General features: G+C 59.2%; 1 protein-coding gene across 6 annotated transcripts in view; it reads left to right on the top strand.

The window, feature by feature from the left end:
- AHDC1 (AT-hook DNA binding motif containing 1) overlaps positions 1–22,798 on the top strand; it is a 114,478-nt gene that overhangs the window by 15,138 nt on the left and 76,542 nt on the right. The window contains exon 2 of one of the 6 annotated variants that reach the window (XM_048825563.2): positions 7,074–7,238. The exons of 4 other annotated variants lie outside the window; for them this stretch is intronic. The gene's annotated coding sequence lies outside the window, so the exon portion shown is untranslated. Of the gene's footprint in view, positions 1–1,647; positions 1,829–7,073; positions 7,239–22,798 lie in introns of those variants that run through there. One more of the 6 variants, XM_048825565.2, reaches the window with a different exon arrangement.

The following is a 22,798-nucleotide window of genomic DNA, read 5'->3' as shown; positions in this document are numbered from 1 at the left end:
ACTAGAAATTTTTGATCACTTGTGGGTGATGATTCTGTCTTCTGTGCGTGCGGAGGGCCATGTTTCTCTCTCTGGACACACACACGTGCTCTTGCTGATGAAACTGGCAGCTCCCTCACGCTGGTGTGGTGCCCTCGGGTCGCTATAGACCACCAAGGGATGAATTCCGCCAGCCCCGCTGCACTGTGTGTATTATCCCCCTCTTACAGACAGAGAGCTGAGGCAGAGAGGGGAGAAGTGACTTGCCTCGGCTCACTCAGAGAGACTGGGGCAGAGAAGGGCATTGGACGCAGGTCGCCAAACTCTTAGCCCTGTGCCTGACTCCAGCAGATCCAGCCTTCCTCCCTGGGAGAGGCCAGGGGAGCCCGGGGTGGGCTGACGATGAGGGCATGGGTGCTGTAGGGAGAATGTCACAGGGTCTGCAGCCAGCTTGCTCCTCCTGCCCTAGAGAGGGGAGGCAGGGGAGTGAGGAGCTGCTCCGACCCTTTTTGCTGTCCCCAGGGGGTCTGCCAGTGAGTTCAGGGGGTGGGGGGGGGTCTGCCAGTGAGTTCAGGCCCAGCCCGTTCTACCCCCCACCCCCAGTCTTGTCTGTCTTCCTGGGTGCTCCAGTCTGTCCACGTTCAGCTGCCGCAGATGTGCCAGCAACTCAGAAAGAGGGAATTAAGTTGGGCTGGAGGAATTTTAAAGCTTGTTGCGGCCCTAAGGGTCTTAGACACCCCTGTGGAGATGGGCAGTCATGCAGAATTAATCCTAGTGGCAGCCCAGCTCCGCTTCAGCCCGTGCAGATCTTCGGGAGAACAAGAGGGGAGCGGGGCGGGGCGGGGGAGCTCTCAATGTGGCTGTGGAAATTAATAATAAAAAATCCAAGCTCTAACCCGGCCTTCCCCGGTCTCGAAGGTGGGGCTGGTGGGGAAAGGAGGAGGTGAGGAATTCTCCCAGGGCTTAAGGAAGCCTTGTCGGAGACCGCAAACGGACCCCCGCTGCTCCAGCAAACAGCAGGCGTGGGCTTCCGAGGGGGGGGGTTCTGCTCTCATGGCCCTGGCTTTGCACGGGTGTGCCCGAGTGTGTGTGCGTGTGTGTCTCCAGCAGGGAAAGCGCGCCCTGATGTCTTCCCCCACCTGTCCCCGGGGTGGGAAACCTCGCAGCCCTGCCCTGGATGGTTAGGGTGCCGGGGGTGCCTGTGGGGGAGCTGGGAAAGCCTGGGCCCCCTCCACATGCTGGAGCTCGGTGACCCCACGCCACGTGACCGGGAAGAGCCCCCCGATGAGGGATGATCTCATGGAGCTGCCGGCCCTGGATCATGTGGCTGGCGGAAGCCCCGGTCCGCAAAGGGGCTGCGGACGGGAGAGAGGTCCCTGATCGTCCTTCCCCGCCCCCGAAGGTGGGGCCCCTCCTGAGCGGGCAGAGCGTGGGGAACGCCCCCCACCGGCCCAGCCGCCCGTGCTCGCCCTGCCACGGGCGGGGGGGGAGGAGAAGGGGCAAGACTTCTGCAGACCAATGGGAAAATTCCCCAACCCCCTCCCCCACGTGCAGCCCCCCGGAATTGGGGCCGTGCCCAGCGGGGTTGTGGCGCTCTCGAGTGCTCTGCAGCTGTTGCCTAGCCCTCTGCTCCCGTGTTTTATAAATAATGCAGCACAGAGGCGTGTTGGCAGAGAGCGGTGCAGACAGTCGGATCGAAGGAGCCTTCAGCACAGAGCGAGCAAGAGAGGGAGGGAGGCTTGTGCAACTTGAACCTTGTGATTGCTGAAGGGAGCCGGGCTTCAGCTGGCTGGTGGATTCACCTGCCCTCTGCTCAGCCGCCCGGGAACGGCCGCAGGGGCCCCGCTGGGTAGGTCTGCGCCAGCTGCCCGGGGAGCTCTGGAAGGGAGCTAGGCCTCAGGGGAGCTGCTTCCCTGTGTTTTGGGAGGGGGTGCGCAGGCCTCACGGCCACTCTGGGGCGAGGGGAGGTCGCTGTTGTCCAGTAAAGCCGAGGGATGGGGACTTGGCCAAAGACGCTGAATGGCAGAGATGGGGGTAGGAGCCAGGCACGCTGACTCCCAGTTGTGGGTCCTGACATCCAGAATCCAGGTGCCTTGACTCCCAGCTCCCAGCGCGACCCCCAGTCCTCTCCTAGAGCCGGGAAGAGAACCCAGGAGTCCGGACACCAAGCTCCGTGCTCTCGCCACTAGATCCCACTCCTTGCCCTAGGGGAAGGAGGTGTGCTTTTTCCGAGTGACTCCCAGTCGTGGGTCCTGACGTCCAGAATCCAGGTGTCTTGACTCCCAGCATGACCCCCAGTCCTCTCCTAGAGCCGGGAAGAGAACCCAGGAGTCCGGACACCGAGCTCCCCGCTCTCGCCACTAGACCCCACTCCCTGCCTTAGGGGAAGGAGGTGTGCGTTTTCTGAGGGTAAAGATGTTTGTGCGAGTGAGCGAGCGGCAAGGAGCCCGCCGATCAGACTGTTCTGGGTGCACCCCGCAGAGTCTTCAAGGTGACACCCACACATCACGGGGGCCATTGCGCCCGCCCTGCGTGGCTTAGTCGCCCCGATGGTGCAGCATGGCTTGCAAGGTTACCATAGCAACCTGCCGTTGCTAAACTAACCTGAGTAAACATTAACGAGGCAGCCGAGAGCCCCGCATGGGTCGGGGTTGGAGGTTGGGGATGCTTAGCAGGGGGTGGCAGAGGGAGCTGCTGGGGAAGGAGGCGGAGTGGGCCGTGGGTGGCACTCAGCCTTTGTGTAGGTCACTGCGGGGGCGGCTTGGTGCTTGGACCCTGCAGGGATTAGGGCAGGGGGGTCCCAAGCCTGCCCGATGTCCATGGTTCTGCTTGTCTTCCCCGCGCCCATCTCCCCTCGTCCTGTCACCAGCAGCTTGTGACGCAGCCAGCAGAAAAGCCAGGATCCCAGGGAGGAGCTAGCGACTGACTAGAAAACAGGCTTGTGGAAGTATTTTTTTCCTCTTTAATTTAATTTCCGGCTGCGGTTGGAAAGATGTGTAGGGAGGAGCGTGGTCTATGGGCCAGAGCAAGGGGCTGGGAGTCAGGACTCCTGGGTTCTCGCCCAGGCTCTGCGTGGGAATGTGGGCCAATGGTTAGAGCAGGCGTCGCTGGGAGTCAGGATTCCTGGGATCTTTTCCAGACGCTGGGCGGGGGTGTGGTCAAAGTGCGGGAATAGGAGCTGTGGCTCCTGGCTGCTGTTCCCAGCTCTGGGGGGAGAATTTACAGCAAGGGACTCGGAGGCAGGACTCCTGGGTTCTATTCAGGTTTTTCTGCTGCCTGGCCTGGTGACCCTGGGCATGTCACTTCCCCTCTCTGTGACTCAATTTCTTCTATACAAGGGGGGTGAGGACACTTTGAAAACCTTCGTGGCTCAAAAATCTCTTTCTGCTCCATTAATCTAGCTGGCCTGTTTGCTGTATGTTGAGTTAAAAGGCCTTAGCCCAATGGGCAAGTGGTTCCAGGACCAGGGCAAGGGGTTCCTTCCTGTGGAAGGTTCCCTCCCAGCTAACAGAAAGCCATGGGGCTACCTGTGTGGAGCCGGTGAGCAGAAGATGGTGCGTCAGCAAGAAGGCCAGTGTCCCAGTCCAGCTGCCTCAGGAGCAGCCGGGGCACTGGGAGTTCCCGGAGAGCCCTACACAGCCAGGGCCTCCGGCGTTTACCTTGGGAAGGAGCAGAAAGAGCCAGGCTCTTGTCCTGGGGGTGGGGATCCTGCGTGGAGCCAGGAAGTTGCACTGCAGAGGGCGGGGATTTTTTTTTCCAGCTCCAGGCTGCCTGCAGGGGCTGTTGGTCTTGTTTGATGGGGGGAAGGCGGCTTTGGGAGTGACGGGCGGATGTGTGGTGCTTCGAAGGGAGTGGGCTGCGGCGGGCAAGCTGGAGGGGAAGGCCCTCAAGCTGATGCATAGCGGCTGAGTCCTGCCCGGGTATTTACACTCCTGTCAAAAAGCTTCAAAAACTGAGCCTCCCAGCCCCCTGGGCACGTAGCCACGTGTCTCCACTTTACAGATGGGGAAACTGAGGCACGGGGCATTGAACTGACTTGGCCAAGGTTACACAGGGAGTCGGTGGCACAGCAAGATTGGACTGCGGCTTCCTGGATGCTTGTTGTGGGCCTGGACCACAAAACTGGCCTGTGTCGCATAGGATGTAAGTCAGGACAGAGTCTGGTCTCCATGTGACATGGGTCTGGCCCTAAGCGCTAGGAGCTGCAGTCAGCGTCTGAAGTCAGTGATACAATTGACAGCAGTGGCATGACTGAAATCAGAGTCTGACTCTGGGCTCCCGGCCCCTCAGCTATCAGCGAGGCACTGCCCTGGGTGCAGGTGCATTTCGGGTGCAGGGACAAACCAGGATTCTTACCTTTCCTCCTCTATGGGTCAGGGGATGAGTCACAGTGGTCTGGGGCCAGGTTCCCCGCCCTTCAGCCTAGGAGCTCCCCTGCAGCCTGGGCTCCAGCAAGTGAAGATGTTCCCTGTGGCCTCAAGCACACCTGTATTTTCTCGGGATGTGTGGATGGCCGCAGCCACTGCCCTGCCCCCTCGGGCATAGCGGGGGACGGGTGCAGGAGCTGGGAAAGGCGAGAGGAGGTGGGAATGGTGAGCTTGCAGGAGCTGCTTCGGGGGAGACCCCCCCTGCTGAGGTCACACCCGCGGCCCCCCCCCGCATGTCATAGCAGGGCTCTTGCTCCCTGCTCCCCTGGGGTGTCCGCCCCATGTCCCCTACTGTGTCCCCCCCGTGTGGGAGGCTAAGCAGCACTTCATCCCTGTGCCCCACTGACTTGGAGACAGCTGGCGGCGGGCAGGGGCCACTGGCGGCTGTGGGTGGTGGCCTGGCTCATGGCACAGGGCCGAGGTGCAGGGAGCGTTCCGGGGGCGTGTGCATGCATTTGTGGTGAGGTTAGGGCGTTTCTCGGCAGCCGCCGCCTTGCCTCCCCCACCTCCCTGCAGTTGCCACGACGAGTCAACTGCCCGGGTCCCTCCCTTTCCTGGTGGCTTCTCTCTTGCTTTGTGGGGTACGGTGACCCCCATAGAGCCAAGCACCAGGATTTGCTTGTTTCTCTGTCTGTTTCTCTCCCCTGGCCATGCTGGCCCCTGCGCCACCCGGTGAAATTGGCGATGATTGGCTTGTGGCAGTCCGGCATCAGTCACGGAGAAGGCCCCGTGCCCCTTCATTTGTGGCTCAGGGCTTCAGGACAGTGACGGAGCTCATTAAAGTCGGAGGTGCAGGTGCCCTAGGTACTTTGCTCATCCCAGAGGGCTGTTAATGAGCGGCCGTTAACAAGCAGCTCGGCACTGCACTGCTCACTCCTGAGTCTGAGTGAGGGAAGAGGCTTGATTTGAAAGCAGGACTCGCAGGGCTGTGTCTGAAATTGCAGAACTGCCTTTCGGTGGGAGGTGGGAGCAGCGCAGCTGTGGCTGGGTTGGACAGGAAGGGTTAATGACGGGGCAGTGGTGGCTGGGGACAGACTTCTCCTCCCTTGCCCTGGGTCTCAAAGGTCCCCCTGGTATTTATTTCTTTGGTTTGGGCCTGACATTTATTTCTTCTTTTCAGTGCAGAGGCTTTCAGGTTCTTTTCTTTGCTACCTGCCACCCGCTGAGTATTTGTGCAACAAAGCTTTGCTTGTGATTGCACAGCTGCCTTTGTGCAAAAGTGCTTCTGCGGGGGATCCGGGTGTTGCACGGCTGCTATTGTGCCTCAATGCTGGAGGGGGCGTGTTGCACAGCTGCCCCTGGGCCACAGTGCTTTGGTGTCGCAGGCGCGTGGTCGCATGGCCTTTGTGTCGTGGCACCCCCACCCCCTTGTGCGCTGCTGTTCCTTTCTCTGCATCAGCCCCCTTGGCGTGGCTGCCCCTCGGCTGACTCTGTGGAAGTGCCCTCCCCCTTCCGCCGACGGCTGCGATTGCTGTCGTCCTGGGAGGTTGCTATGGTCCTAGTGGTTAAATGCTGATTGCACTTGCAGGCCTTCTGGCCCAGTTGTCTAACAGCCTGAAACCTGCAGGAAGATTGAGTGGAGACTCCCTGCCAGCAGCTCGCCTGCAGCCTGCTGATTTCCTCTCTCACACACACTCTGCACTCGCACCTGATTAGGCTCAGGAGCCTCTTTCCTTTTGCCTGCATCACTGCAAAATAAATCCGCCTCTCCTTTTCCCTCCCTCCCCTGGGCCAAACTGTCGGCCCTACAGGCGCCTCCCTCTGCAGCTACCGGCTGGGTCTGGCGTGCCCCGGCCGGGGAGGTGTGTGCAGCCTGGCATGGGGAAAGGATCTGAGTTCTAATGCCAACTCTGCCACTGACTCCCCATGTGTCCTTGGGCACATGACGTCCCTTCTCAGTGCCTCGGTTTCCCCAAGTGCTCTTATCCCCGTTCTTACAGATGGGAAACTGAGGCACAGAGGGACCAAGGGACATGCCCACAATCCCCCAGGGAGCCTGTGGCAGAGCTGGGCTTCAGCCTGATCCCGAGCGTCTACTCTGCAATTAGACAGGCCCGTAGTCCGAGTCAGCTGGCACGGGCCAGCCACAGGTGTCGATTACAGTGTGGACACGCCCGCAGCGTACTCAGCACCCACAGCTCCAGCTGAAACCGATGGGAGCTGCAGGTGCTCAGTGCTTCTGCAGACCAGGCCCTGGGCATCTCAGGTTGAATATCTGAAAATGCAGGCTCACAAAATTAGGGGCTACTTCTGAAAAAGTTTGTCTGTAAGCTCCGTGCCTCGGTTTCCCCATCTATGGAAGGGGAATGAATAACCCCTTCTGGAGTTGGGGGGCAAAATGGCTTCATTAGTATTCGGGGAAGGCAGCTGAATGCTATTGTGGCGCTTGCTGGCGGGGGGCGGGAACGCGCGGTGAGGTGAGGATGGACACATGAAACAGGCTCACTCCTTGCCCCACTCGGCTCCCCACACCCCGCTCCATCTGCACCCTACATGTAAAACCTGGCCATAGTGCTCTGGTCTGTGTGAGCCCGACTGCCTGTCTACGGCCCACTGGGGCCGAGAGGCGAGGAGGGTTCGAGTTAAGGGGATAGTCGCTAATATCCCTTCCCCCGCCTGCACGCTTCCTTTCTCCGTCTCCCCCTCCAGCTGTCTCTCTCCCATCAGGTGCCGTCCAGTGTTGAAGCTCTGGCCTGAGCTGAAGGATATTTCACTCCCCTCCCCCCCTCCGCCGCCCTGCTGACCACTTCAGCCACCTCTTGCATGGTCTCTGTGGATGAGGCCCATGTTAGGACAACCATGTGCCCTGGTCTAAGTAGAGCCCTGGAGCGGGTGAGTCTCCCTTGTGCTTTCGTCCTCTCTGCCCGGTCGGCTTTTGGAAGCGGGCCACGTAGCTGGGCTCTCCTGTACCCCACCCCACTCTGGCAGTGGTGTAGCTCACCCTCGAGCCCATCATCCAGGTCCCACGTCACGTGCACATGGCCCCGGCGCCGGCTTCTAGGGGCCTCCCCAAGGTCCGGCCCAGGTGAAATTGGCACATTGGCAGCCGAGCTAGCAGGTGCGGGAGACCGAAGGGCAGCGAGGTCAGCTGAGCTTGCGCAGCAGGGGAGTGGGGGCGAGAATTTGGTGCTCGTGGAAGTAAAGGACTCAAGCGGGGGACCAGGGGAAGGAGCAGTGCAAGCGTTCTCTGTGTTAGCCAGCCTCACCCTCTGCTATGCCAGTCCTGGGCCTCTTGCTGCCAGCTGCACTGGGCTTGTAATCTGAGCAAGAGCCTACTGGTTGGTAGCTGGAGACCTCCTGGCTCTCTTGCTTTGGAGCGGGGCAGTCTGTGCGCCTCATAGGGGGCAGCCGGGAACCCCCCACATCTTCCAGGTGGCGTGAGGCACAGTCCAGCCCTCTTGTGGTGCTCTTCAGGGGCGGTTTGGTTGGCTGCCCGGGGCATGCATGGCTGGCATCTGTAAGAAGTTGGGGTGAGTTTAGCAGAGTGGGGCGAGGGTTGGGGGGCACTTAGCTGGCGAGAGCAGGCAGCGGGGATGGAGGAGAGAAGAAGTCATAAGGGGGAATTCTGCCCTGGCCCCATCCTGCTCGGTCTGGATTTGGAGCTTATTCTAGCAGCCACTTCCTGGCGGGGTGGAAAGGGGTGTGGAGGGGCAGGGAGCTGAGGAAGGGGCGTGTTACCTGTGGCAGGGGTGGGGAGCTGGAAGAATGGGGCCGTGGCTCCGTTAATGAGCTTTGGGTTATGTATGCAGCTCGTGCTTTATTCCTGTCCCCGGATGGCCATATCCTCCCCTTCAATCCAGCCAGGGTTGTCTTCTGGCCGGGGCAGGTGGTGAGGTCGAGGTCGCAGCTGGGCTCTGGGGCTGGGACCCATCTCTGGGTGGCGGAAACCACAGGGCACCTTCTGCTCTGTGTGTGTGCGTGCGCTGGGAGAGGGACCCTGGTGCCCGGGTGCTAGAGAAGGATCTATCAGCTGAGGCTGAGCGTGGAATGGCTGCCAGGTTGGCCCCCGCCATCACAGCACGTCTGGGGCCTACCTAGCCCTGGGGAAGCAGGTGTCCCTGCCGTTGGGTCCTCTGGCCTGTGTCTCCTACGGGGGAGTCTCTTGCACACCCCTGCCCCAGGGGGGCCATCCCTTAGCTGGAGGAGGGGGTGTCCATCAGCACCCCTCCCCCCCAGTGAGGAGACAGGTCGCCAGCCCAGCCCAGCAGGCAGGCTGCCGCCAGCAGCAATCAGCTGGACCTCTCCTCTTCCACATGCTACTCTGCCTCTGACTCACTGCTTGCATCCGGTGTGTGGTCCTGGGGAAGGGGGTGGGATTCTGCCTCGGCTGGCACCGGCTGGCCCCATCGCTTCCTGGCCGAGGGGAGTTACTCGCCTCCAGGTGGTTCCAGTCCGAGGCAAGGGTGGATCCTGGGCAGGTGGGGCAGTTCTGGGCCCTTGCCAGCCACTGGATGCGAGTCCCTGGGCCTGCAGCGAGCTCGCAGCCTTGGTGCTGGGCGAGGGCTTGGTCTGTGGTTAGGCGGTCACCATCAGAGCCAGTAACAGGTCCTCTGTATGCAGACAGACAGACACGGAGGAGGCTGTCAGCGGGGAGCTCTGGCCTGCAGGGAGCCTCAGGCAGCCAAGTGGGTTGTGAGCGAGGGCTGCAGACTCTGGCCGGTGTGGGGCAAAGGGAACAACCGCAGCAGAACAAACCCCCTGCTCGGGGCCTCTCGTGGCCGTAGACGTTTGCTCTTGGGGGAGTCAGGACACCGGGGTTCGATCCACAGCCCCGCCCCAGGTGTGTTCAGTGAAGTGCCCAGTCACACGATACTCTCGGCCCCAGACACCAGCCTCCATCCTGTCCTGCTCGAGCCAGTGGCCACTCCCGTCAGCTCAGGGGCAGCAGGGATGGGTATTCCAGTCCTCATGGCCCCCGTAAGGCAGGGGCTGGTGTCCCCATGTTGTGGCTGGGGAGGCAGCCGGAGAGGGGAGATAACATGTCCGCGGTGACGCAGTGAATTAGTGTCTGGGCTGGGATCAGAGCCGGCGCCTCATGGTGCGGGCTGGGAGGTCCTCGCTCAGGACTGGCCGAGGCAATTATGAAATACACAGTTAATGACGTAGTTAGTGGCCATGATCCTGCAATGTGGGCTGCTAATTCGGATGCCCGTGTCTTGGTGCAGTCCCAGCGACATCCGTGTACATGCTAGCTCTGCTATGCTCTGTGCAGTCTTATCCTGCAGCCCCGGCCGTGACCGCCTGCCCTTTCCTTCTCCGGCAGAGCCCTGACCCCCTGTCTGTGAGGCATGGGGCTGTGACGTCGTTTAGCTCACCCTCGGAGCTGCTGTAGTGAATGGAGGGCGGATGGATCCTGAGCTAACCGGGGTGGGCGTTTGGCAGAAGGGGGTCTCTCCTCCTGTGAGCGTCCTAGAGGAATGACGGGGATGGGCCGTGGGTCGCTCCCAGCCAGGCCCTGCTGGTGTATTGGGGCTCCAGGACTCCTCGCCTGCTCTCCCCACAGGTGTACCACGGTGATTTCCCCCTGGCTGGGCCATGGGGCAGAGCTCCCTGCACATCGTTAGTGAGTCAGGAGCACTGAGGGGAGAGGAACCCAGTGGAGCTGGACTTCCCCCTGGGAGGGCTGATGGGCGCGAGGGGGAGGAAGGGCTGCAGACCTGCAGCTGCAGGCGGCTCATGCTTGGCTGCAGATGGAATGGCCCCAGGTGTTGCAGGGAATGCGGGCAGCTCTCTGGGAAGCTGGAGGGGGCTGGGTGGGGGCTGGGCAGGAGGATTTAGCCTCATAAATCAGAGATTCATTCCCCCCCCACCCTACATTTCATCTCTCGCCAAACCTGCTTTTCCTGCAGGCCTTGTGCAGGGCCCGTGTCCCTGATCATCCCCAGAGTGCACAGACTGTTACAGTGCAGCAGGGGGTGGGGTATCTTGGGGGGGGGGATCTCCAAAAAATTTATTGTCCTCTAGAATATTTCCCCCTCTGCCCCTTGCCTCCCCTGCTGCCCCACCCTTCTCTCTACCCCTCCCCCTCCCATGCCCCCCACCTCTTCCCGCCCCATCACTTCCTCACTCCCCAGCCTGCCAGTGGGCTCTGAGCCGACCTGGATTCTGCAGCCCAGGGCACATGTGTGAGATCGGCCCTGCACAGCCCATAAACCTCCGCCTACCCAGGCCCGGTTGCACCAGGGGCATTAGACCGCTGACGCCGGGGGGTGGGGGAGACGTCTTCTAAGTGGTGTTTTGATTCTCTGGTATCCCGGTTAAGGGGCCGGGGGCTTATAGTGTCTGTGCCCTTTGGAACAAGGACTGTGTTCCAGCACCTACCACAACGGGGGCCTGACCCAGGCCAGGGGCTCGTAGGTGCTATCACAGTGTGACTAATAACCAGGGGACAAGGGGGGGTTGTCCCCAAGGTCTCCTTTGGGTGAAAACAGGATGGTGGTTGCTTAGTAGCTCAGCTGCTCCTCCTGCAGAGTCCCCCAGCTGAAGTCCTAATCCACTGTGACACCGCGACCATCTCCGCGGCAGCTAATTGTGGTGTCCCCAGCCGAGGATTATGGTTTAAAGTGGGGAATAAGCAGCGGGTGCAGATGAGCTCCTAAGCAACAAAGCTCCTGTTTTCATGCAAGCGACTTTTATTATTAATATAATTAAAAGCCAACGGGAGGGAAAACGTGCCTCTGCTGAGCGTTCCCTGCAGGGTTGGCTGGGCAGGGACAGTGCCGCAAAGCTTTCCACCTGTCAGTGGGTGCGTAAGATCCAGCCTGCATTTTAGGGCACCCCACCTGCCGAGGAGCAGAACCCAGGAGTCCTGACTCACTGTCCTCTGTTCTGACCATTCGACCGCGCTCCCTCCCCGTCTGGGAATAGAACCCGGGAGTCCTATCTCTACACACTTGCCCTTTCCTTCCCAGCTCCATTGACACATGCTTATCCAGCACCTTCCATTGGAGGGTCTCAAAATGCTTCATAAACATCATAGAATCATAGAAGATTAGTGTTGGAAGAGACCTCAGGAGGTCATGTAGTCCAAGCCCCTGCTCAAAGCAGGACCAACACCAACTAAATCATCCCAGCCAGGGCTTTGTCAAGCCTGACCTTAAAAATATCTAAGGAAGGAGATTCCACCACCTCCCTAGGTAACCCATTCCAGTGCTTCACCACCCTCCTAGTGAAATAGTGTTTCCTAATAGCCAACCTAGACCTCCCCCTCTGCAACTTGAGACCATTGCTCCTTGTTCTGTCATTTGTCACCACTGAGAACAACTGAGCTCCATCCTCTTTGGAACCCCCCCCTTCAGGTACTTGAAGGCTGCTATCAAATCCCCCCTCACTCTTCTCTTATGAAGACTAAATAACCCCAGATCAATAAACATCCCCGGGTCCGTTCTGTGGTGCTGTCCCCATTTCACAGGAGGGGGAGCTGAGACGTGAAGAGGGGAAAGTGACTTGCTCACGGTTACACAGCGAGTCTGTGGCAGGAGGAGAAGCCAGGAGCCTTGACTCCCAGCCCCTCCCTGCTCTTACCACTTCTGCCTCCCAGCTTTCCTCCCAAGGCCAGGAAGAGAACCTAGGAGTCCTGGCTGCCAGCCCCCTGCTCTAACCACAAGACACACTTCCCCCCCCAGTACTGTAATGCAGGCAGGTCTGTCTCTGGGGTAATCTATGTGCTGAGCGAATCTAAACTCAGCCCCTATGAAAGGGGCTTTGTATACTCAGGGTAGAAGCAGGCCTGGCTCCTCCCCGGACCGTCTCTTGGTCCTGTCCTGCTTCCCCAGGCTACGCCTTTGCATCAAGGCCACCATTTATTGCTTCCTGCTCGGGAAGGTGACACAGTCAGCAGCTGTGGTTTAGCTCAGATCTGTCTGGCCACGTTTCCACAGCTGAGTGATAAGCACAAGCTCCTTGTGAGAGCCTGAGCCGCTGGGCCCAGCGCAGGCCGGCCTCTGGAGATGATTCTCTTTCAGAGCCACGGCCCTCAGGTTTGCCCTGTTCTCTGCACTAGACAGGTGAAAATGGAGCTCGGAGCATCGAAACCGCGGCATGCCTGGCATGTTCTCTTTAAACAGAACTGAAGTGGGCTTAGGGCTGGGCGGAAGCGGCCCTGTAGGCTGGAATGATCCACAGAGCATCAAAAGGGGAGCAATTTGCAATGCCTACCTGCCCATGCTGCATGTGAACCGGTCACCTAGAGGTGAAAGGCTCCATGTTTCATTGTCAATCCCCTAGAGCTGAGCCAACCACCCCCATCCTGCATGTGGCCCGCTCTAGCTCAGGTGGCCTCCCAGGGTGACTATGAGGCTGTTATGGCTGACCACCTGCGGGGCCCTCTGCCGCACTCAGGAACTGCCCTCCTGTAGCCCACGCAGCAGGTCTCCCCCACAAGCTGAACTGTGATTCGCCTGGCAAACCCCATGGCTGCAGTAAGATCAACCTCCTGTTTTTTTTAAGACCTCCAAAGCCCCTTCAGACCAGTCCCGTATATGGGCATTTCTGCCTCCACTGCCCAGAGGGGAGCAAAACCACAGTGGCTGTGCCGGAATACCCGGGCTATTTATGTCCCACCTTCGAGTCTGTCAAAGCGTCCTTCCGCCGAGCAGCGGGTCAGAGCAGTGCCGGCAAACGGCAGCTCCTTCTAAGCAGTGCTTCTGCCGGTGCCCCGCTGCGTTTGGTTTCTCTGTATGGAATTTAGGGAGAATTGGCCCTTCGGGGCGCATGCAGGATTCTTTGGGAGCTGCATGAAGGCAGCCTCTTGGCCGGAGGAAGCCTGCTGCTGGCAGAGGGATGTGCTGATGTGCTGGGACACAGGAGACCTGCGTTCGACTCTCACCTTGGTGGTCTGCGGTGTCACTCGAGTGCCTCAGTTTCCCCTCCCACTCTGTCTGGTTAGATTGTGGAACTCCTTGCCTGAGGAGGTTGTGAAGGCTAGGAGTATAACAGGGTTTAAAAGAGAACTAGATAAATTCATGGAGGTTAAGTCCATTAATGGCTATTAGCCAAGATAGGTAAGGAATGGTGTCCCTAGCCTCTGTTTGTCAGAGGGTGGAGATGGATGGCAGGAGAGAGATCACTTGATCATTACCTGTTAGGTTCACTCCCTCTGGGGCACCTGGCATTGGCCACTGTTGGCAGACAGGATACTGGGCTGGATGGTCCTTTGGTCTGACCCAGTGTGGCTGTTCTTGTGTTCTTATTGTGAGCTCTTTGGGACCGGGGCCGTCCCTCGCTACTTGTCTGTGCAGTGCCTAGTGCAGTGGGGCCCCGATCCCAGCTGGGCACTGCTGTCCCGCACCTGCTAACTAAGGGTGATGCTGAGCCCCCGGGTCTGTGCTGATTGCCTGCCCCAGGTGCCCGCGCTGGCCTTGCTGAGGCTGCCCAGGAAAGAGAGAGAGAATTTAGTGTCTGGGGCTTGGCTCTTGGAGGAAAGTGGCTTTGGGGAAGGGCTGGATGTGCATCGCACATTCCAAAGCAGGGGGGGCCCAGCCTGCTGCCCACCTCACCAGCCAGACAGGTAAGGGGCCAGAAAACCAGGAGAGAAGCCTCAAATCTCTGGAGCTCCCTTGTCTTCCCATGTGCACTACCTTCATGCCTTCTTGTGTGCAGCCCCATGGCACGTCCCTGCGCTCAGCTGCAAGGCCCCGATCCCGGCCACGATCAGGTCCCTCCTAAAGACCCGCTTTGGCCATTCTGCTTGGTGACAGGCATAGAAATTACCGGTGGTTCCCCTTCTCCTAATGCCTGTGGATTGGTCCTTAGACTTTATCGTCCACCCATCCCTTTGTGAGTGTTTGGAAAGTGCCTGGCAAGCAGCGGGCGCTGCCAGAAATAATGATACACAGTGGACCAAGCTCTTACTCACCTTAAATATTCTCTTTCAAAGTTAATGTGGGGGAGGCGTGATCATGGGAGAAAGGCAAGCGGGCTTCAGTGCTCTGGGTCACTCGGTTCCCTGGGCTGGAGCCTCTTGCTGAGCCATGTGGTACCCGCACTTAGTACGCCCACATTTTGAATAGTGCATGCAGATAAGGTCGCCCTATCCCAAAAAAGATACACCTCTACACCTCTATAACGTGACCCGATATAACATTAATTCGGATCAAACGCGGTAAAGCAGCACTCCGGGAGGGGCGGGATTGTGTGTTCTGGTGGATCAAAGCAAGTTTGATATAATGCGGTTTCACCTATAACGCTGTAAGATTTTTTGGCTCCCGAGGACAGCATTATATCGGGGTAGAGGTGTATATTGGAATTGGAAAAGGTTCAGAAAAGGGCAACAAAAATGATTAGGGGTCTGGAACAACTTCCATATGAGGAGAGATTAAGACTGGGACTTTTCAGCTTGGAAAAGAGACGACTAAGGGGGGGGATATGATAGAGGTCTATAAAACCATGACTGGTGTGGAGAAAGTAAATAAGGAAGTGTTAGTCACTCCTTCTCATAACACAAGAACTAGGGGTCACCAAATTAAATGAATAGGCAGCAGGTTTAAAACAAACAGAAGGAAGTATTTCTTCACACCACGCACAGTCAACCTGTGGAACTCTTTGCCAGAGGATGTTGTGAAGGCCAAGACCATAAGAGGATTCAAAAAAGAACTAGATACGTTCCTGGAGGCTAGGTCCATCAATGGTTGTTAGCCAGGGTGGGCAGGGAGGGTGTCCCGAGCCTCTATTTGCCAGAATCTGGGAATGGGTGACAGGGAATGGATCACTCGATGATTCCCTGTTCTGTTCATTCCCTCTGGGGCACCTGGCACTGGCCATTGTCAGAAGACTGAATACTGGACTAGATGGACTTCTGGTCTGACCCAGTCTGGCTGTTCTTAGGTTCTTATGAATGCTGGGGGATCATAGGGTGGTCACTGCCGGCAGGTTCTCCTAGACCTGCCCACTGGTGTCTTGCACCTTCCTCTGAGTTCGCTTCTGTCAGCCACTGAGCAAAGTGTCTCTCTACTCTGATGCTGTCTGGCAAGTCCTGGGATGCTAGGGGTGGACGTGGGAGACACGCCAGTCTGAAAGGTGAGTTTGTGTGCAGAGGTGAGGCTCCGCTTTATCCTGGCATCAACATGGGGTTGATGTCCCCCCTTAAAGCTGCCCTGCCCCTGAAATGGGAACCCAGCCATTATTTCCCTGGCCTTTGCTGGGCTTTGAAGTCCTGCCAGTAGCACTCTGCAGATCTGCCTCATTAACAGGCAGCAAATTAACACAACCCCCTTGTTCAGTCCCCTCACTCGCTTGCCCGCCCTCTTGTTCCCTGGCTCAGGACCGGTGAGAATGTGGAAGGAGGGTTTGGGGCAAGCCGCGGGACAAGCACCCTCTCCCACCCTCCAGTCCCTGTAAGCTCTGGCTCTCTGTATTGTCCTGTACCATCGTGCTAAGTCCCTGGCCTGATGGTTTATTCTCAATTCTGGCGTATGGTGCCAGGGCTGCTCTCTCTCTGGACAGGAAGACGAATGAATTCCATTACGGGATCGTGATTTTATTCCACGTGTCAGGGAGTCTGAGATTAACTTGCTCACCAGTCTGTGACAAACCCAGACACACACACACACGCACAAACACAGAGGTGTTTGCACGTCTGCTGCAGGTGGGGCCGGAGCGGTGCACTGGATCCCTCCCCTCCCAGCAGGGCCTGCAGGCAGACGTCCTTCTGTTCTGCAGCCCCTCATGCAGCAGGAGCAAATGCCACTGCCTTTGCACGGAGGCCTTGCAGCATGCGCCTTTCCTGGGCTGCCCCCCACTCCTTTCTAACTCATTGGGCAGCAGCCTGAGGGTGCTGGGGGGAACCCAGGGCGAGCTACAGGACGGGAACCTATGGACCGGACAAAGCTCCTTGGGGGCTGGTTCGGGTTCATTTGCAGTGGGGGGGAATGGCGTACTGCTACTCTCGCTTTCTCGGCTTGGTCTCCAAAGCAGCTGTCGTCCGGGTGTCTCCGAGCGTGTCAGCCTGCCCGGGCGGGCGCTGAGCTCCCAGCAGGGGTGAGGTGGTTAAAAAAGAAGTGGGGAAACGGCCCTGTGCTCAACTCCATATTCCCCAAGTGAGAAGTGTATGGCTGGCTCCCCGGGTGGGCACCACTCCACCCCGCCCCAGTGCAGAGGGGCTGCAGACCAGGCCTGTGTGCCTCAAAATAGGCCTTCAGCCACTCGTAAGCGGTGCCCGGCCTTCCTGCAGGCCCCCTGCGCGTGGGTAGGGTCACCTCCAGTGGCTTTCAGGGTGGGACCGTGAAGTGTCTTTGCCCTGGGGAGGGAAGGCCTGGTGGCCCGGGGTGCGTCATTAGAGCTGGCGGAGGGGGTGTCCCTGGCAGTGGGCCTCCGTCAGTCCCGTAGCCCTGGGTGTAATCGCTGGCTCCGTGTCGCTGTTGCTAGGAGAGTAGGTCCCAGGCTGCCCTGCGCAGAGTGGCCTGTCGGCCGCGTGTAGGGAAACAGGAAAGGCTCCTTGGCCCCCTCTCTGGGCCCTGGCCCCGGCAGGCTGCTCGCGGGCGGAGGGGTGGGGGCCGCGGGGGACGGCAGGAGGGGCTGAGTTAGCGCAGCTGCCTGGAGGGCTGGAGCGACCAGCCGTTCAAGGCTGGAATGGCGGAGTGTGACTCCCGAGTACCTGGCTAAATGGCAGCCAGTTGTCGGGGCCGGGGGGGGGGGGGGGGGCGGGGGTGTGTGTGCCACATGGCTGCAGTGCCAGGGAGGGCTCAGCACGGCCCGGCACAGCACACACACACGCACGCACGCACAGGCTGGGTAGTTGCAATTGACCTTCCCAATGCAGCTGGCGTCCTCCTTCCCTCGCCCGCCCCTCCCTGCGCTGATATGGGTGCAGGCAGCTGGCTATGTTTGCTGGAGGCTTTTGCATTCCAGTTCTTGGGTCACTCGCCTTCTAGACCTCTCCAGGGAGCGAGGCTGCTGGGAGCTGGAGCAAACAACTGGAGGGCTCGGTGGGGGACAGACCCCAGCGTGGAGGGGGGGGGGGGGTTGCTCCCGACTGCATGGCCTCACTCCTCTTGCTGTCCCCCTCCCCCTGACTCCCCTTGGGGTGAAGGATTGTGAATGTTGCATGTGAATTCCTGTAAAAAATGGGATAAGTGTTCGCTTCCTTGTCTGCATGGCCCTGAGCGTCCGCAAGGGTTGGGCAGGTATTTCAAGCACCAAGGCACGTTGGCTCCCATCCCCGGGGGGGGGGTGCTACGGTTCCCTTTGGAGCCCCCCACCGTGCGGGCACATTTTTGCCTCTTGGAGCAATTCCTGGGGCAGGCGCCAGCGAGATCCCAGGGTCCGGGAAGCAGGGTACTCCAGTTATGTGCAGGGGAAGCCGGGGGCGCAGTATTGCCTGGGCATTGCCTATAGCATGGCAGGGGGCCCGCTAGGTATGTCACGGTAGCCTGGGAGGTACCCTCGCCTGGTGGCCGGTGGCGGAGCAAAGCCAAGGGGGGGGTGAATGGGGGTTTCACAGGACACAGTGGCAGGTGGACATCAGGGTGCGTGTGAGGCCTGTTCTGGAAAGGAGGAGGAAGTCGGCCCGGTCCCTGCTTGGTGGGTCCCCCAGTTCTGAGCAAGCTAAGCTGCCCAGCTCAGCCGCCTTGTTCCTGGGCTTGCCCAGCAGCAGCCTGGTTAATGTGTAGTGGAATGCGCTGTGGAATTCTCCCTGGGAAGATTAAGGGTCTGTGTGGAGCCACAACAGTGCAACATGATTCAGTGCTGAAGGGAGCAGGGGAGGGGTAAGTGTGGGGCAGGGAGGAAGCAGAGGGTCAGTGGGGGGCTGAGTTCTCCCAGGGAGCCCGGCTGCATGGGGGAAGGTCAGGTCTGGCCAGATGCAGCCCCTCCGCCCTCCCTCCAGCACTTTGCACATTAATGCAAATGCACAGGCCTGAGTGGTTCATTAGCAGCGTGTGGAATGGAATAATGCATCCGCATCCCATTAGCCTAATGAAAAAAGGGAACGGGCACCTGGAACAAAGCTGCCGACTCTTGGCTTGTGTCCTGGAACTGGCGGTGCTGGGGCCCCCGCTTGCATCAGCCGGGTAACTTCAGCGGGTGCATCCTTGGGGGCCTGGGGATCCCCAGCTCCCTGCGTGGGGAGGCCAGTTGGGGAGCAGCGAGAGAGGTGCCTGATCTGGACAGGATGGGGACACACATGGACAGCTTCCCTGGTGCCTCGGTGCGGGAGCTTCTCCTCAGTCTGTGCCAGGCACAGATGGCCCGGTGTGGGGTGGATCAGGCAAGGGTGGGCAGTTGAGCTCATGAGCAGTCAGCTCCGCAGGGAACTTCCACCCTGCAGAACAGTACCCCTGGCCCCCGGCCTGCTTCTGTGGCTCTCCCACGGCTCTGACCCTCGGGGCACCCGGGAATCCGTGCCACCTCCCGGCCACCCCCTGGTTCTAATGGCCCAGGCAGCTTGCTGGCTGTGTTGGTGTCTGGACTGGGGCCAAGGGAGCACTGGGGCCAGTGAGCGCAGCGGGTGTAACCCGGACCTTGGAGCGCCCATTGTCCCCCATGAACTGGCCACATCCTGATTAGGATTATGCCAGGATTTACTCTGACAAACTTGCTCCATTTGCTTTGCAGCTTCCCTGAGAGCTCAGCAGGGCGGAGGCTGCTTGGACTCCGCACAGGACCATGCAGGAGCAGAGGCTGGCCGGGGGGAGGGAATTTGGCTCCGCTCCTCCCAGCGGGAGGGGCTGTCCAGACGTGGAGGAGTGTTAGCAGACAGTTCCTGCCCTCCTCCCTTCGCTCAGCCTCTCCCAGCAGGCGGCGCTGGAGGGAGCAACGGAGGAGTGTTAGGGGTGTGGGAGGGAGCAGGGGGGTCCCAGCAGGGGGCGCTGGAGGGGAGCGGGGTGGGAGCAGGGGGGTCCCAGCAGGGGGTGCTGGAGGGGAGCAGGAGCAGGGGGGTCCCAGCAGGGGGCGCTGGAAGGGAGCAGGAGCAGGGGGGCCCCACCAGGGGGTGCTGGAGGGGAGCAGGGGGGTCCCAGCAGGGGGCCTTGGAGGGGAGCAGGAGCAGGGGGATCCCAGCAGGGGGCACTGGAGGGGAGTGGGGCCGGGGCTGCCCGTCGGCCCCAGCAAGTTGTGAAAACAGCAAAGCAAAGCCCAGCTCCCCCAGCCAGAGAGCCCGGTTCAGCTGGGCAGTCGTTCTGAGCCGGGCAGAGAAATGCCCTGGTCTCCGGGGCTGGGAGCAGGGAGGCTGAAGGATTAGGGGGAGCGTCGCCAACCAAACCAGGCTGTGCCGGAACCAATTAGCCTCTAGCAGGCAGCGTTTCAGATGCTGTTATTTCTGCCTCTGCTCTCCCTCCTTCTGTCTCTCTCTGCCGTTCTCTTTCTCTGGCTCCGCGTCCCTCCCCTTCCCCACACGCCCGCCCCCAGCAGCTCCTCTGTCTCCATTCCTCCCCGTGTTGGAGCTTGTTTTGGGCAGCACAGGGTTGGAGTGAGTCACGCCGCGCGGCACGGAGGGGATTCGAGGAGACGTCTGCTGTTGCTGGGCTTTGGGCCGTGCTGGCACTGTGGGTGGAGAGCAGTGTGTTTTGTGTGAAACCCCCCACCCCCTCACCCGCCCGCCCCTCACCTGCCAGCACGGCCAAAGGGGGGGTCTCTTGGCCGAGGCAGCCAGCGGCTGAGTCACGGATGAAACTTTAGAGCCGTTGGAACTTCCTCCGCCGAGCCCTGTGCTGGGGGAAGTGGTTTATCGGGGCGACTGGGCCGGGCATGTGGTTACCCAGTTTCCAGACTGGGCCCGGTGCACCGGCATGAAACCAGGGGCTTTAGATAGAAGCCCGGCTCTGAGGCGAAGGAGGAGAGATGTCTTTCTCACCCGGGGCGGGGGGGGGAGCCTAATATTTCCTGCTGGCCCCCCTCCCCTTCTGGTCACAGCCATCTCCTCCCCTTGCCTTGAGCTGCACTGGTAAGATATTTCAGTGCCACTGGATCAGGAGGAGATTTAGGTCAAGTGCTCAAGTGAGTGGAAACAGCCATCTGTGTGGGAGAGGAGGCCAGGCCATCCGGAGCCCAAGGAGCCGATGGCCAGCGTTGCAGAGCAGGCCTCGAGGTGGGGGAGGAAGAGAGCAAGGCAAGGGCGCTGGCTTAAAAAGGCACCGCAGACTCGACGTCGAGTCGGTGATCTTCCAGTGTGCGGGCTCACGGCCTCCCTTTGTCTCCTTCCTGCAAAATAAAAATACCCCCCCTCCCCATGCACATGCATACTGGCAGGGCTGCTGTCAAAAATGGAGGGGAAAAGCTGCTGGAGCTGCCTTGGCCAGGATCCAAGACCCTCCTGACATCTAACAGGAAGGTGTGTGTTTGGGGAGGGGGGAGAGGGAGGATAAAGCGATCCGAGTGCCAGGCAGAATTAGGCAAAATCCCAGCCCTCTCCTGGTGCAGGCTTGCAAATCTCAGTGCTGGGAATGATCTAAACCAGGAGGAAGCATGGCCTAGTGCATGGAACAGGACTCCTGAGTTCAGGCAGGGAACGAGGGTGGAGCAGCAGGGGACCGAGAGTCCGGATTCCTGTTTGTTCTCCCAGCCGTGGGAGGGAGTGTGGTCGGAGGGTGCTGGGGAAGAAGGTATTTTCTTGCCGTGAGTTAGCTGACGCAAGGTAAATCCTAGTGAAGACAAGGCAGTTTGTAGGTTTCACATGTGAGCAGATGGGGCAAAGACTCTGGGGGCTCTAGGGTTTGCCCCAGCCTGCTAACACATGGGAAGACCAAGCAGGGGTAATTTTAAACTAGGCTTTTACCTTTTGTCAATTACATGGTAGCAAACTTGTGCTGAGGACACACCTTTGTCCTGGTGAAGACAAGGCCTGAAGGTTAGAACCAGGACCTGGGAATCAGGACTCTTGGGTTTTCTTTTTGACTCTCACTGACTCATTGGGCAAGTCACGTCATACCTCTGTGCCTCAGTTTCCCCATCTGTGAATACTATGAGCTTCAGTAAGCCTGTACCACCCTCTCCAGAAGGTGACATTGTGTGGGCGTATATTGCTGTAGTGTTTGAAGACCCCAATCAGGTACCTGCCATTGTGCTAGTCAGAGGTTTACAATGTTCCTAATGTTCATAAAGGTCTTTGAGATCCTCAAGGGAAAAGCATCAGAAGAGGGTAAAACAGTGTCGTGCGTAAGCTCCCAGGCATCTGAGAACGGCAGGACATTGGGGCCACAAGGGATCATCCTGTGGGTAGGAAACCGGGGTCTGGCATTTTCTGTTCTTCACTTGCCGTTCTTTACCTGTCTCTGCGTTTCCTGTGGAGTTCTTTAATTTTCTGATTTGCGTCCGTGCGTGTGACGGAAAAGAGGAAACCCTTAAAAACCCTGCTGTGGGCGGGCATATGCAAACCAGGCTCTTTCCTGCAGGTGGCACTGACGGGGGGGTTGTAGGGCTGGCCCGGGCCTGCTGACTCAGCGCTCTGAAGGCAGCTGGATCAGGGGAGATTTCCTGTCCCGCGGTTTTTGGGTGATCACATAATCTCCAAAGTTAGAGGTGTATGTACGTGGGGGGTGGGCGGTGGGGGAGAAAAAGCCTTTCTGTGCCACCTTGTTCCTTCCTCCAGACCTGGAGGTGTATTAGTCACTTCAGCGCTTTGCCCAGTCTTGTTCTAAATGACCCCAGCCAAGGGGGCTCTCCCCTGCCCCTACTTGGGAGGCCGTTCCCCAGGCTAATGGATCCATCGCACTGCTAAGAAGCGTTGCCCTGATATTCAGCCTATTCACGTGGTAATTTCATCCCCATTTGCTATGGAGGTGAAGCATTGGCTCGTCAAGCGCACAGTTGATTCCTGGGTGGCTGAGGGTGAGGCTTGTCTTGGTAGAGTGGGGCTATTTTGGGGGGCAGGGGATAGTGATATCCCAGTGTACACTTCGGTCTGGGTCCTTCCCAGAAGCTGGGAATGGGCGACAGGGGATGGATCACTTGCTGATTCCCTGTTCTGTTCGTTCCCCCTGGTGCACCTAGCATTGGCCGCTGTCGGAAGACAGGATACTGGGCTGGATGGACCTTTGCTCTGACCCAGTATAAACGTAAGAATGGCCCCACTGGCCATATAGGGCCATTCTTAGGTTCCTATGTCCTTCAAGCTGCTGCCAGTGGCTGGACCCCCGCATCCACTCAATCGCACCAACCTCAGGCCCTTAGTGCCCTGCTGACCCTCCCCCCATTAACCCAGCAGGGAGGAAAGGGTTCAACGTTCTGCTTTTAAATTGAGCCGGACCCTCGCCTTTAACACTGGGCTCCCGGGGCTCCCAAGCCATCCCAGTCGCTGGAGGGGCTTTGTCCTTTCCGTTTCCTTTCGTTATTTCGGTGGCTCTGTGCAGCTTTGCTGAATCTCCACTAGGAGGGTGATTTGATTTGATTTTTCCCTCCAGGAGTCCTCTCTCCACTTGGCACTTGTTCTGCCGGCTCTGTGTGGCTCAGGGGGTGAGCAG

The sequence above is a fragment of the Caretta caretta genome, chromosome 19 (genome assembly GCF_965140235.1).
Source record: "Caretta caretta isolate rCarCar2 chromosome 19, rCarCar1.hap1, whole genome shotgun sequence".
Lineage (NCBI taxonomy): Eukaryota > Metazoa > Chordata > Testudines > Cheloniidae > Caretta > Caretta caretta.
Note: the sequence above shows the minus strand (reverse complement) of the source record. Positions and strands in the feature narration are given on the sequence as shown.